Genomic DNA, 5,639 nt, shown 5'->3' on the forward strand with positions numbered 1-5,639 from the left:
CCAGTCTTAATAAAACGACTGGCAGTTTTTCCCCTGGGTTTCTGTAAGCTCCTGTCTGTGCTGGGAGAGTGTGCTCTGCCCACCTCTTCTGGAAAACTCTCTTTGGACTTCATCTCCATCACCCAGGGGGGGACCTTTCTTGGGCTCCCTTAGCCCCTGCTCTTCCCTTCACCCCACTTGCTGCCTGTCACACTGTGCAGGGACCCCTGCTCTCCACTGACCCGTGACCTGTTGGGGGGGAAAGCAATGTCTGAATCCTCTCCCTGCTCTAGGCCCAGCTCAGACCTGCCCAGAGTGGCCCCTCAGTGTGAGGGTCTGAGTTACAGAAATGTATTAATTCCAACATAGTCCATTTGTTGAAAGACAAGAAACTAGCCTTTAAAAAAAGGAGCTCAGGTGGGTTCCCTTTAGTAATGAAAGGCCTTGGCACAGAGGCGGGAGCTGGCTTAGGGTACTGCTCGCTGGCACTGTGGGCCCGCTGTGCGGCACCTGCCAGGCACACAGAGCCTTTCCTGCCCACATTTGCTGCTCACACAGAGGGGCCTGGAGCTGCAGGGACATGCTGTCGGCACCCCCACTTCCTTTAATCCCACATCTCTGCTGATTTGACTCTTAGATGGGCAAAGCCTAGGGCTGCTGCATCTGAGACTCAGCTGTGGTCTGTTCTGGGCTTACGGAGAGATACCCAAACTGGCATTAGGCTCCGTGTTTGGGGACACGCCTTTCATTTGGGGCAAATCTACCAGCCTCAGGAGCAGCAAGAATTATTTGAGGGACAAATCTATTCTCAAATATGGCAAAACCACTCTTACTGGTAAAAGCAGGAAGAAGATGAATTTGAACGGTGAAAGTCAGAGTTATAGATTATTATAAAACATGCATGCTCAATCAGTTCATAAAGTAGATGCTGATGAAAACTGTATTCATAAAGAATCACGTCGTAGGCTTCCCTAGAGACTACACTGCAGGAAGAGGTAGTGATTTACTAATTGTGCTTGGAAGGTGTGTGTGGCAAATTGGGCTTTCCAAGGTGGCCCGAGGGTCTCCCATCCCACCCGTGACAAAGACATTGCTCCCGTTGAGAGGTGGGACTTAATCTTCCTTTCCCTTGAAACAGGGCTGGTGGAAGTAATGCTCTGTGACTCTGAGGCTGGGTCATAAAAGGCTTTCTGAGGACACTGGTGCTAGAACCCAGCTGCCATGCCAGAAGGAAGCCCCATCCACACGAGGAGACTGTGTGGGGGGATGTTCTGGCAGCGCTGCCAGCCGTTGTCTCAGCTGATAGGAAACACCAAGACCAGCTTTGCTGGTGAGGAAACCTTCGGAGACCTCTAAGACTGCACCCTTGTGAGAGACCCAGGGCAAGGCCCACCTACCTGAGCCCAGTCAGCCGCCGGGATACAGGGAGATGATGACATAGGCTTATTGTTGTGTCCAGCCTCTAAGTTTGGGGATGATTAGTTATTAATTAGGCAGCCAGTAATTGGGTGATGTGAGTTGCTTCTTTCAGGCTTGCCTGCTTTCCTGCTGACTGCCTGTGTGAACATACCCCACCCTAACAGGTGTGTCGGTGAACGCCCAAACCAGATAACTCCATATATTAGGTGTGCTGGTGAACGCCCGAACTGGATAACACATGTGGACTGTCCCCTCTTATCTCCAACCCCTGGGTGGATGGACTGGACTATATGAGGGGCTGGACACAGAGCCCCCATGGCAAGCTCACCCCAGAGGGCCCTGACACCAGACCACAGACGTGTGCTCCAAGATTTGCTCTTCTGCCTGAGCTCCTGCCCCATCACGGATGCATCACTCCCCTGGAACTGTCTCTGCTGCATGCTTGGGACAGACGAGAGGCTGATGGGGACTGCCCGGACCCAAACCATCCATTGTGATCGGTATGAGATGCATTGATCTGTGACATGTATGATTTTTAGATATACTTGATCCCTCCCTTTGAATGTCGTGTGAAAGGAAATTGCAAAATGAACCATGTGATTGGTGCAACCTGAAGGGTGTTAAGTTCATTACCCCATCACCCTCCAGATCCATCCTTCCTGACCTGCTCATGTCACTGGGGTTGATGGGGATAGTGGTACAGGATGCAAGCCACTAAATGAACACAGCTGATCTTGTACAGTTGCTTACACTGCACACACAGTGCTTACACTTCAACATGTAGACACAATGCTGCATATTAGATGCATAGTCACACCTGCCCCACTTAACTGTCAGCCCTGCTCTCTGAGATGGGTAGGTGTGGGGGCCTAATAGAAATGCAGAACATTGGGGAGCTGAAATCCCAAAGACAATGTAGTTAAGCAGATATTATTAGGCAGTTTACCTGAGAGGAACAATCTGTGAAATAATAAACCTGCTGATTTCTTTTCTCCCTTTGCAGACTGAGTTTTTGTTATTTTGATCCCAGTGCCCATCAGAAAACTGCAGTGTCTAAATATTGAAATGCCTGCTTCACAAGGCTGCTGAGATATACAGGTAACCCTGCAACGAGATTTTCTCTCCAGAGCCCCATGTTTTAGAGAGAAATCCAAATGGCACAGGTCCTCGTGAAGGAGGTTCTGCAGCGCGCTCCGGCGAGGACACGAGGCACCGGTGCTCAGGGTTCAGCCCCTGTTCTCTAGAATGACCCTCCAAGAGATGGCAACTCTTCTCTCCATGCCATAGGGGCACCTCTTAGGCTGGGTCCAATTTGGTGAGTTATGTTAGGGAGGCTCTTTGAAAGGAAAGAGCCCATTTCAGATATAAAGTGAGGCCCAGGGTTTGGAGAAGGCTCGTGTTAGCCAGGGACCCCGCAGACGTAAGCTTGTTTGGCTTCCCAGTAAATGCACCTTGAGCCTTGAAGTGATAACGCTGGAATTTGAGGCCGTGTCTGTCGGGTGCAAAGTCCAAGGACTTTCTGTGACACAGCATTCTTCCCGGATGATGGTGACAGCAGGGGGCTGAGTCCAGACTGTAGACGCATCACTTTCCGAGCGGGCGGGTCTGCAGGGTGGGCAGTGGGAGGGGGCCTCTGCTTTTAGGCTGCCCGCTGCACGGTGGCCACTGCTGCCAGTGTCATGGCACCTCAGGGACGTGCGCCCTATCCCTCTACCAGGGGCTGTCACCCAGGGACTGCTCCACCCTACAGCCCTCATGTCCCTCCCGACTGCGCCTCCTCTGCTTCCCCAGGTGCACAAAGGGTCTTCATTCCAGCCTCTAGTTCCCTCCTCCCACCTCTCAAAAGCATTTAAGTGAGGAAGGCAGGGAAAACGTGATGTTTCTGCTATTGACAGGTGGCTTTCTCTTCCTCTGAAAATGAAAACAGGCTCCTGTGTGGCCTGGCCAAGGCTGTCTGTTCCCTGCTGGGTACCGAGGGCGCCAGGAAGCCTGTCTTCCTCTCACACCTTCCCTGACCACGCTGGTCGTGGCTCGTGCCCCAAGCACCTCCACTGAACCGATCCTTCCTGTTACTGCTGAGCATCGCCCTCCTCCAGCCCCCCGCTGAGCCAGCACTCAGGCCAGAATTCGGGGGGCTTCCAGAATTTGGGGGATGACCAGAATTCGGAGGACTTCCAGAATTCGGGGGACGACCAGAATTTGGGTCTTTCCACACTGCACCGAGGGACAAGGTGTGACCACTGGTTTGGTCACCCAGATGCTGAGCGAGGGGTTTGTAAACATTTGTGGGTATCAGAATTTCTTCGGGGAGCTTGTTAAAACCCTAATTCCCGAGTTTACTCCAGGGCCTTTATTCAGCAGCTCCCCCTCCCCCCCATGCCTTCGATGCAGACGTGCCCCCCGATGCGAGAAGCCCAGGTCTGGGCGGCCGCTGAGAGCATCGGGAACCAGGCTTGGGCTCAGGCCTTTCGGGGAGTCCCGACACCCCGTGTCCGTGTGGCGTCTTTCCTCCTGTTTCTCCCGGTTCCCGGCCTCCCAGGCCACCATTGATCTACTTTCTGTTACTGTATATTATAGAATTTCCCAGAATTTTATATAAACAAAATCATACAGTGTGTGTACTCTTTCTTTTTCAGTTTTTTTCATTCGGCTCCATGACTCTGAGAGTCACCCACACCGCAGCGCACGTCGGCGATTGCACCCCGTGTCCTGGAGCGCAAGCCCGCGGCCGGGGCTGCGCCGTCTGGGCTGTGCGCGCTTGGGTTTCATTTGCTACAGTTTTCTTGGACTTGTATCATCTTTCATGAAGAATATTGGTCTGTAGTTTTCTTCCTTCTTCTCGCCCTCCCTCCCTCCTTTCTTTTCTTTGTTTGACAACACATCTTTTTTCTCTGGTCTCATAGAGCTGGGAAATACCGTTTCACTCAGTTTCAGTTGTCTGGAAGAGTTTCTGTACAGTGAGTATTACTTCTCCCTTAAATGCTTGCTAGAACTCACCAGTGAAGGTATCTGGCTGTGGAATTTTCTCTGAGGGAAGATTTTTCAATATTAAATGCTATTTCCTTAATAGAGAAAAGGTAAATAGATAAATCTATTCAGATTATCTATTTCTTCTTTTTTTATACATTAAAAATTTTTTGGTATCATTAATGTACAATTACTATACTCCCCTCATCAAGTCCCCCTGACACACCCCATCACAGTCACTGTCCATCAGCCTAGTAAATGGTGTAGAATAACTACTTGTCGTCTCTGTATATACTACCTTCCCCGTGTCCCATCCCCCCTACCTTATGTCTGCTAATTGTAATGCCCCCTTTTCCCCAGTTATCCCTCCCTTCCCACCCATCCTCCCCAGTCCCTTTCCCTTTGGTAACTGTTAGTCCCTTCTTGGGTTCTGTGATTCTGCTGCTGTTTTGTTCCTTCAGTTTTTTCTTTGTTCTTATGCTCCACACATGAGTGAAATCATTTGGTACTTGTCTTTCTCTGCCTGGCTTATTTCACTGAGCATAATACCCTCTAGCTCCATCCATGTTGCTGCAAATGGTAGGATTTCTTTTCTCTTATGGCTGAATAATACTCCATTGTGTATATGTACCACATCTTCTTTATCCATTCATCTACTGATGGACACTTAGGTTGCTTCCAGTTCTTGGCTATTGTAAATAGTGCTGCGATAAACATAGGGGTGCATCTGTCTTTTTCAAACTAGGCTCCTGCATTCTTAGGGTAAATTCCTAGGAGTGGAATTCCTGGGTCAAATGGTATTTCTATTTTGAGTTTTTTGAGGAACCTCCATACTGCTTTCCACAATGGTTGAAGTAATTTACATTCCCACCAGCAGTGTAGGAGGGTTCCCCTTTCTCCACAGCCTCGCCAACATTTGTTGTTGTTTGTCTTTTGGATGTTGGCCATCCTGACTGGTGTGAGGTGATATCTCATTGTGGTTTTAATTTGCATTTCTCTGATGATTAGCAATGTGGAGCATCTTTTCATGTGCCTGTTGGCCATCTAAATTTCTTCTTTGGAGAAGTGTCTGTTCAGTTCCTCTGCCCATTTTTTTATTGGCTTATTTGCTTTTTGTTTGTTGAGGTGCATGAGCTCTTTATATATTTTGGATGCCAACCCCTTATCAGATATGTCATTTATGAATATATTCTCCCATACTGTAGGATGTCTTTTTGTTCTATTGATGGTGTCCTTTGCTGTACAGAAGCTTTTTAGTTTGATATAGTCCCACT

The 5,639-nt window shown here is 49.3% G+C and overlaps 1 long non-coding RNA gene across 1 annotated transcript; it reads left to right on the forward strand.

Annotated features, from left to right (window-relative positions):
* The first annotated feature begins 1,578 nt into the window (after positions 1-1,578).
* Positions 1,579-4,013, forward strand: LOC140843232 (uncharacterized). Its single transcript, XR_012120830.1, has 3 exons — positions 1,579-1,898; positions 2,402-2,713; positions 3,326-4,013. It is a non-coding gene; the product is annotated as an uncharacterized lncRNA (long non-coding RNA).
* The last annotated feature ends 1,626 nt before the right edge of the window (positions 4,014-5,639 follow it).

This window comes from Manis javanica, chromosome 8 (assembly GCF_040802235.1).
Source record: "Manis javanica isolate MJ-LG chromosome 8, MJ_LKY, whole genome shotgun sequence".
NCBI lineage: Eukaryota > Metazoa > Chordata > Mammalia > Pholidota > Manidae > Manis > Manis javanica.